The following is a 10658-nucleotide window of genomic DNA, read 5'->3' as shown; positions in this document are numbered from 1 at the left end:
CTGGCGTTTTGATGCCAGAATTTCTATGCTGACTTGGAACGCCGGTTTGGGCCATCAAATCTTGGGCAAAGTATTGACTATTATATATTTCTGGAAAGCCCAGAATGTCTACGTTCCAACGCAATTGAGAGCACACCAATTGGGCTTCTGTAGCTCCAGAAAATCCTCTTAGAGTGCAGGGAGGTCAGAATCCAACAACATCTGCAGTCCTTTTTCAGCCTCTGAATCAGATTTTTGCTCAGGTCCCTCAATTTTAGCCAGAAAATACCTAAAATCATAGAAAAATACACAAACTCATAGTAAAGTCCAGAAATGTGATTTTTATTTAAAAACATAATAAAAACTAACTAAAATATACTAAAAACAACAATGCCAAAAAGCGTATAAATTATCCGCTCATCAGTAGGCAATTCCAAAATAATTCTTCCAGTAGGAACCCTTGCCTGATAAATAAAAAATAATAAGCATAATATGGAACTCTAGTTAAAATGTTTGAAAAAAAACATAGTTCTCTCTGTAAGGATCCAACATCTAAGAACCTTTTCAGTAAGGACAGCATAAGTTTCACCATCTGATTCCAGAAGTATCAACACAGTCACAGTAGGTCCTCTTGCAAATACAATACTTGGAACCTAATCACGGTTTACTTTATTATATATAAAGAAAGAAATCAGCATCAGGTGCAAGGTTAAAAAGTGTGGATAGATAAATGAATGAGATATTTGGTACACAGCCATCTAATATGCCAGGCATATTTGATTTGTAGGAATTATATGCACACAGATGTGAGATACCCATCTCAAGAATATAGGAATCTGACATACACGTGACCTCAGGCAGATGTTGAAGATTGCAAGTGCACAATATGATAAACCATCTTTAGGAGTGTTAGCTAAAAAGGAACAATAGTCCATGTCAGCCATCAATATCTAGCTATCCACTATATGATAAACCATCTTTAGCTGCCCATTTATGCTATGTAGGACATCACTATGTCAACAAAATAGATGCCTGATTTGTCTCCAGCAATGAATTCATATACTTTGTTGTTCACCTCAATAAAACTCACACCCGGCATCTTTTCCACACCTGTGTCCCGTATAGCCTTCCTTACCATCCGAGCTTTACTCCACCTACCAAGTGAAGCGTACATATTTGATAACAGCGAATAATTACCGCTATTATGAGGCTCCAACTTTATTAGATGATGCAGCACTTCTGCTGCTAACCCAGCATTGCTATAACTTGTTGCACCAGCAAGAATGGATCCCCAAATTGCAGTAATTTGCCTCAAAAGGCATCTATGAAACCAGTTCCTTTGCTTCTTAAAGATAGCCAGCTCGCCCACGTAAACAAAAAAAAAACTCATCTCTCCATTCCTCACTTCTTCAATAATATTCATTACTCATCCACTTATATAAGAGAGTCCAAGCAAGGAATAACCAAAAAATGCAAATAGGTTATTTCCAGTAGCATTTCAGCAGTAAATATATAGAATAATGTTGGAAGTAATAAAACAAGGTTAGGAAAAATCCAGCAGTATTTCAGCAGTAAATTGGCTATTTCCCAAACTCAATCAATCAAATCAAATTTCATATGAATGCTTTAACAATTAAATTCATCAACATCATATATGCCTGCATAGGAAGTGAGCAGAAGAGGAAATACAAATTGAGAAATCAGCAGCAGCCAATGATTAAGGATGTAATGAGCATCAATTCATAATAAGCACAAAGAATCACAATGAGGAAACGAGTTGCTAACCCATGGCACGAAGCAGTAACACTTATTAAATAGCAACAGTAAATAGCATGTTTCCCAGGTTCAAACAAGCACCAAACAGAATTCATATGACTTAACCAGTTCCACAAACTGAAATTGCAGTTCATATAATATGGACCAAGCAACAAGCAGAGCAGCACTCAGCAACAATAAACCAAAAAAAATTAATGAAACAGTAACACTTTCACAGCATCTATTTTGGACAATGAAAAAAAATACAATAAACAGCAATCATAAGTCCAGAATTCAACACCAAAACAGCACAATAAACAAGTTCATCCAACGCAACATTCAGAGGAAAGAAAAATTCATTTTGAACAGCAGCAGTAAACAAAACAAAACCTACATCCACTAACCAGTCCAGATTCTCTAACCAAATTTTGAATTCAATTACCGAGTAAGTCTATAGTAGCACAGAGTGTTCCACCAGTTGTAATCAAATCATCAACCACTATAGCGTGTTCACCAGCTTCAACTGCTCCAACATGCATCTCAAGACAGTCCCTTCCATACTCCAAAATATACTCTTGAGATATCACTTTCCCTGCCATCAAACCAATAATGCAACCTTCTTGAGTCTTAACACCCTACAAACACTACTAGTGTTATAAGATAATAATACCATACCAGGTAACTTCTTTGGTTTCCTCAATGGTACCAACTTTGCTCCTATTGCCAATGCTATGGGAGGCCCGAATATGAATCCCCGAGCTTCAATTCCTACACAACAACGCAGTTACAATCCATTTATCAGTAGTAGAGCACAAGAATCAAATATAGTGCTTGCATTATGTGCTACTCTACTTGCTAAACATGAAGGAAATTAAGGATCATACAAAATTAACAACTTGCTATTCATTAATAACCACACAACAAAAGGAATAAGAAAGAGAAGGAAGAATTTAATAATTTCACTTTGGGGATAAAAAAAACATCTCTACACCTAAGGAATTTTAACTCATCAAAGCATCTGTCACATTGCGTTTTGCGTACTAAATACACACAACAGCCATTCAACAAGCATTAATTAGGATGAATAGAGACAAAAATGGCATAAAACCAATCTATGAGATTGCAAAATTGAGGGACCATACTATATATACCACAAGCTGCCTCTGATCCATGCACAATGCATGTAACAAATGTTATATCTAGTAATAAAAAGAATCATGTTCAACAAATGTTATTATTCTCTTTTCTTTTGTTTTATTATTTTCTACAGTCCAATTACTTTGCAAGACAGACTGAATTTGTACTAATCACTAGCTGTTAACAGTAAATGGATCCCAGAATGAGCATTGGGTTATCTATTAAGATCCATTTTAATCAAATGAGTGCCAACTGCCAACAAGTATCTGGTGCAGAATTTATAACCCACTAACTAACCGAAAAGTGCACCGGGTCGTACCAAGTAATACATTACGTGAGTAAGGGTAGATCCCATGAGGATTGATGGATTAAGCAACAATAGTGTTTGATAGGCTTAGTTAGACAAACAGAAAATAGTGTTTGGAAGTTTAAAACATTAAACAGTAAATTCAAAGTTGAAGACAGGCAGGTGAATAGGTGAGGAATAAAATATGAAGAAGCAGTTAAGGTTTCAAAGTTATCTATTTTTCCGGATTAACTTTTCTTACTAACTATTTTAATTATGTAAGATTTAATTTATGGCAAACTATATGTGACTAGACCCTAATTCCTTAGAACCTTCTAGTCTCCTCTAAAGTTCATTAACTGCCAATTCCTTGGTCAATTAATTCCAGTTAGAAGCTGCATAATCAAATTCCAATTTATATGCCACAAAAACTCTAATTACCCAAAAATAAAAGGATTATAGGTCACGTATCCTATTAAATCCAGATAAATTAGAAATTTAGGAGAATATGTTTTCAAGCTGTTGTTCAAGTAAAGAGCTTTTCCAAGTTATACAAGAATTCAAATAGAAAGAGGGTCATACTTCCGTTCTACCCAAATTCATAAAATAAAGAACGAAAACAATTCTTAAATTATATATCCAGACATGAATGAAAATAGAAAAAGCAATCAAATCAATCCATACAAATAGACAGAGCTCCTAACCTTAACAATGGAGGATTAGTTGCTCATGGTTCAGAGTAGAAAAGTTATGGAATATGGAATGTAAATTTGTATAGAATTGGATCCTCCCCCAGGGAAGGAAAGTTTCTCCCTTTTATAACTAATCATAATAAATTTAAAATCAAATATCTAAAACTAAAAATAATATTTTTTCCTAAAAATAAATATTTGAATTTAAATTTGAATTAATTAACAAGTCTTCAGTTGATGGGTGGGAACCACTTGTTTTGTCCATTCTGCAGCTTCTGATCTGTATTTTCTGGGCTGGAAACTGGGTCAAAACAGCCCAGAAATCGCCCCCAGCATTTTTCTGCGTTTTCTGCACGTGGCGCATGTCATGCATACGCGTCGATGGTCTTTTTCGCGAGTCACGCGGACGCGTCGGTCACGCGTACGCGTCAGTCACGCGTATGCATCGCTCCTTGCTGCCATCTCCTTTGATTCTTGTGCTGCAGAAACTCCATCAAATTCCACCGAATACAACCTAAAATAAACAAAATTACAAAAGACTCAAAGTAGCATCCATATTGGCTAAAAGATAATTAATTCTTTATTAAACTCAATAATTTAGATGCAAATTCACTAGAAAAAGATAGAAAAGATGCTCACGTATAACAACATCAAACTTGAACTGTTGCTTGTCCTCAAGCAACCAAAACTAATATAAGCTTAGGATGTGAATTTGCATGAGAATGAGAGTTCGATTAAGCTCATGTCTCTTCTTATAGTGGGGTTTACAACTGCATTCCTGAATAGGTTTGGCATCTCACTTTATCCTTTGAAGTTCAGAATGATTGGCATCCATAGGAACTCAGAATTCAGATAGTGTTATTGATTCTCCTAGTTCAGTATGTTGATTCTTGAACACAGCTACTTTATGAGTCTTGGCCGTGACCATAAGCATTTTGTTTTCCAATATTACCACCGGATACATAAATGCCACAGACACATAACTGGGTGAACCTTTTCAGATTGTGACTCAGCTTTGCTAGAGTCCCCAGTTAGAGGTGCCTAGAGTTCTTAAGCACACTCGTTTTGCTTTGGACCACGACTTTAACCTCTCAGTCTCAAGCTTTTCACTTGACACCTTCACGCCACAAGCACATGGTTAGAGATAGCTTGATTTAGCCGCTTAGGCCAGGATTTTATTCCTTTGGGCCCTCCTATCCATTAATGCTCAAAGCCTTGGATCCTTTTTACCCTTTGCCTTTTAGTTTAAAGGGTTATTGGCTTTTTTTTCACAAGCTTTGTGTTTTTCACTGCTTTTTCTTGCTTCAAGAATCAATTTTATGATTTTTCAGATTATCAATAACATTTCTCTTTTTTCATCATTCTTTTAAGAGCCAACAATTTTAACATTCATAAACTTCACTATCAAAAATATGCACTGTTCAAGCATTCATTCAGAAAATAAAATGTATTGCCACCACATCTAAGTAAATGAGACTACTCTAAAAATTAACTCAATTTCTCATGTAATACATCACTTCTGTATTTTTTATTTGAATTCAAGCTCAGTGGGCAATAAATGAGACATCTTTCAGAATTAAAGCACTTAATAGAAAATTAACTAGAACCTATGAATCTACTAATAAAGGATCATGCAATAAATAAAACAAAGTAGCAGGAAACCAAAACATAACATAATAAAAGTGGGGAGGAATAAAAAAGAAAGGAACTCAACCACCTTAGTTATCCGAGCGGTCATTTTATTCTTCAGGTTGTGCTCCTTTGTGAAGATGATTCACCTCCCTTAGTGCCATAAAAAGAAACAGAAAACCCTTAAGCGAAGCGTCAACACCAACTTAAAGGTTTGCTTGTCCTCAAGCAAAGAAGAACTAAAAATAAAAACAAATAGTAAGAGGAAAAAAGAATATAAGGATAAAAGAACAAGAGAGAATTAGGATTGGGAGAGAGAGAAAGAAAATTAAAACAGAGAGGCGAACTAGTAAAGTTGTGCGGCGCAGGCAACGCGTACGCGTGCAGCACGCGTCCGCATGGGTCGCGAATTTTCCTCAATGACACGTGAGCGTCAGGCACGCGTCCACATGCCTTTGGTTTGTGCGATTCGCGCGAAGCCAGCCGCGTGCACGCGCAACTCTCTGTTCGCGTGGCTTGGGATCCAAAAATTTCATACGATGCGTGCTCGTCATACACGCGCACGCGTGGATGGCCATATGTGCAATCGATGCGCACGCGTCAGGGACGCATCCGCATGACCAAATTTTTTAGTCTAGCACACTTCCTGCCCCAAGCCAGCACAACTCTCTGCCCAAATACTCTTTTACGTCGATTTTGCAGGTCACGCGTACGCGTCGATGACGCGCACGCATGGATGGCGAAAATCACAACGACGCGCACGCGTGAGGTACACGTACGCGTGGGTTTATTTGTGATAGAGGCATCATTCTTGTGCCACTCCCGCGCAACTCTCTGTCAAATTTTTTTTTCACGCACACCCATCTGACGCGTACGCGTCAGCGACGCTTGCGCGTCGTGTGCCATTTTTTTTATTATTATTATCCGATTCCTGTTCTAAAATAGCTGCATGATCAGAAAATTAGTAAGAACTTAGTAAAAATCAAATAAGGAAGAAAAACTACTACTAATAAAAATAAAACAAAATAAAGCTAAGAATGAAAAGGAATGATCATACCACGGTGGGTTGTCTTCCACCTAGTACTTTTAGTTAAAGTCCTTAAGTTGGACATGTGGTGAGCTCATTGTCATGGTGGCTTGTGCTTGTATTGATCTAGGAATCTCGACCAATGTTTGTAAATCCAATGGCCACCAGGATTCCAAACTAGGCGCATAACTCCTTCGAGCACGTTGAAGCAAGTGACAAGGCCCCAAGAGTGTTGATTGTGAGAATGAATTCCAGGGTCCCAAACCTTGCTTTTACACCCGTCTTCTTGTGGATCACCATTGTTCCCACCGGGTGGCAAGTAATCTGAATTCTCACAGAGACATCTAAACAACCTTCTAGACCCATTCAATTGAGCTCTACACCAATCCTTGCACTTCAATTTGGAGCATGCAACCATATGGAACCTTGCTTGACAACTCTCACCACTAACCATCTTCCTCTTACTCTTAATGCCACAAAGAGCTCTAAGTTGACCATCTATCTCCAGTAGCCCATATTCAAGTGGGAACGTAAAGGTTAAGGATAAGAATTTTACCCACTTGAATGTTGTATTGGATGGTGATGGCTTTGGGAAAGATCTTGCAAGCTTCACTCCCTTGTGTTCTTTTTTGAATTCTTCCACTTCTTTGCGAACTTCCTCAATTTCAACCTCTTCCTCTTGGTAGCTGTCTTCTAATTCAATTTCTTCTTCATTGCTTACCAAGGGCATGGGGGGTTGTGCATCGTCCTCCTTTGTGGGTGCATCTTCCTCCTTTATTTTTGCATCTTCCTCTTCTTCCATGTGTGAGGATGGAAAGTTCTCTAGTTTACTGGAGTATGAACTCCTTTGATTAATTTCCTCACTTTCTTCTATAGGATCTTGTATTATATCTCTTAGGAAAGAATTTGCTTGCTCCTCTTCTTGTGGTTTGATAATCGACTACACATGCTTCTCTACATACTTCTCTAACATCGTTCTCCGTAAAGGTGAGGTTGGCAGGGCCACCGACGGCATTGGCTAGTGCCTGGTACATCTTACTCAGTCTAATACCAGCTTGATCGTTTTGCTGTATTAGGTCTTTCACATGCATACTTAGCTTACGGTTTGCTGAGAACATTCTAGATAGCGTCGGATTAAGCGGGTGTAAGTGGGATACCTCTACTAGAGAAATGCTCCACTGCCCTGTCATTTTATCTAATGCCAAATAGCAACGGGCTTTGCAATTTATTGAGGCCACCGTTTTCCTTCTCTTGGGTGCCTTTACACAGGATGTGCGGTATCCATCTCTGTTACAATGTAAAGCCAGATTAATAACCACCCTCTGATCGTTTCTAGTCTTCCAGCCCGTGGTTCTTATTTTGACGACAAATCCAGTCCTAGCCGCATATTGGTAATAATATGCACGCGCATCTTCTAATGTGCCGAAACACATTCCCTCCTCGGGATCTAGCTCCTCGTCACCAATGGCTTGGTTTATGACCTGGAAAAAAAAAAGAAAGAAAAAAAACAAATGAAACTCTACCTAAAGGTTAACTATACAAAAGTGGCTAATTTCACTATCGAGTATAATAAATAAAACACAATACTGTAATTTTAGGTGCTAATTTCATTTTATTATGTATGTTAACATGGATATTAATTTCATGTAATTATGGATGTTATTCATATAAACTTATTGATTGCGTAAAGCATGAACTTTACACGAATATTATGCATATAACTAAAAAAAAATTAGTGAGCAAAATCAAAAGATTTAAATACCAATTACCAAAAGAAAGTTTAAATATTAAAAAAAATACTTCTTATTTTAGCAATCAACATCATAAAACAATTTTAAAAAATTGAAGGTGTACATTTGAAACATATATAAAAATTGAAGGTACACATTTGAAACATATATAAAATTGTATATAAAACATTCTTCTAAAATAATTATTGGTTTTCCAGTTTTTAGTCTCTATAAAAATTAGGTTTTTTCTAATAAGAGATCCAAAGATATAATTAAGGATACTACAAATAAAAATTTGAAAAAAAGATGTAAAAATAAATCAAAGGTGAAAGTATATCGTTCACATGTTACGAAAACAATTTTAAATGCTTTTATTTTCATAAAACTATTTTTAAAAATTAAAAAATATAACAAAAATAATAAAAAAATTTATCTTTCTAGACATAAATAGCAAACAAATAATGATCAAGAATGTTACGCATATAATTAAAGTGCTAAAAAATACACAAAAAATAATCCGGGCTATTACCATACCTCATCAGAGCTAGTGTAGTTTTTCATATTCTCAGAAATTGATTGACTTGCAACAATTTCATCGGGTGAATCCGTCTGTTGTTCAAATTCTTTAGCACCTTCTGCCATAGGTACTGTATTAAGGTCGAAATCAATTGCCATACAAATTACAATGACAAAAACAATTTCTTGTAAAATTTCTTGGCTTATACACTATTGTGCTTGCAATGGTGTTATTCTTGTGATTTTTGAATGAATATAATTGAATTAACATAAAGTATATATTAGGATAGGTTTCATGTTTCATATCTCCAATAATTGATTATAAATACCATAACGGACAAAGAATCAATTGTAAATATTTAATGTAATTGATATTATAATTACCGTTCTTAAATATAATTATTATTAATCTTTATTGTATTTTTATATATAAAAATCAAATTATAAAAAAGAATGTTAAGTATTGATTACAATAATACCTAATAAAAAGGGATATAATTTTATAATTAATATCATTAATAAGTAGATTTGATAAGAACGGTGATAAGTAGAATGATGAGAGAGTGGGATAAAAAAAACAGATATTAAGTGATATAAATGAAGTGAATTATGGAATGTTTTGGCTAATTATGGCTGAAAAGTTTTGGTTACCAAACTTTTTCCTAATATATATATATAGAGGGAGAGAGAGAGAAAAAAAAGGAGAAAAGTATAGGTAATCAACAATATTTTTGAACAATGTGTGAACAATGTAAATTAATAGAGTTAAAAGAGTAAATTAATCTTAAATTTAATTAGTAGCATTAAACTAGGATGTAGTGTATTTTTATTTGATTGGTGGTTATTCATATTGTTCAAGATGGTCATTGTTTAAATTTGTTTCTTTATTCTAATTTTTACATGTATCACCTATATCATTAGAGACAAATTATCCATAATGTACTCTTACAAAGTATAATTAAAATGATAAAAAATAATATCTTTGTCAAATGTTACATTTATTTGGCTAGGAGACGTTTTATTAGAGGTTGTTTATAAATCGTTGCTCATTTTTAAAGATATCGCTTTTCCATATCTAATGCTACATTTTTGAAGACTAGAATAAACTATACTTTTAAAGGGTTGTACTACAACACGAAAGGCTAGATTTTTCATCACTCATACTTATCATAAGTTAAAAGAATATGATACATTTATCTTTACCAATATATCACCTTAGAAGCATACACCAGATCAAATTCGGAATATAGCGTCAGTTAATTGGTGGCCGTTTACCAAACGGCCACAAATTGTCAAGATAATGGCAGTTATAGTAGTGATGTGCGGAAAACGATCCAACACAAAACTCATCGGCAAGTGCACCGGGTCGCATCAAGTAATAATAACTCACATGAGTGAGGTCGATCCCACAGGGATTGAAGGATTGAGCAATTTTAGTTTAGTGGTTGATTTAGTCAAGCAGATCAAGAGTTGATTGAGTGATTTGTGATTAACAGAAATTAAATTGCATGAAAAGTAAAGGGAGAGGGGTAAATTGCAGGAAATTAAAGAGAACAGAAAATAAAAGTGCTGAATATTAAAGAACAAGAAATTAAATGGCAGAAACTTAGAACGCAAGAAATGTAAATTGCAGAATCTTAGAATGCAAGAAATGTAAATTGCAGAATCTTAGAATGCGAGAAATGTAAATGGCTTGAATTGTAAATGGATCAGGGATGTGGGATTGCAAAAATTAAACAAGAGAGCAGTAAATCTCAACAAACAGAAACGTAGAAGATGGATCTAATTGAACCGGATCTTAAATGCAAATGAAAATAAACTTGGTGTAGCAATGTAACAAGGAAATTGAAATTGAAAGATGTAGATCTCAGGACTCAAGAGACTAGATAACCAAGTCTAGATCTCAC

The sequence above is a fragment of the Arachis ipaensis genome, chromosome B8 (assembly GCF_059453495.1).
Source record: "Arachis ipaensis isolate K30076 ecotype BB chromosome B8, ASM5945349v1, whole genome shotgun sequence".
Taxonomy (NCBI): domain Eukaryota; kingdom Viridiplantae; phylum Streptophyta; class Magnoliopsida; order Fabales; family Fabaceae; genus Arachis; species Arachis ipaensis.
Note: the sequence above shows the minus strand (reverse complement) of the source record.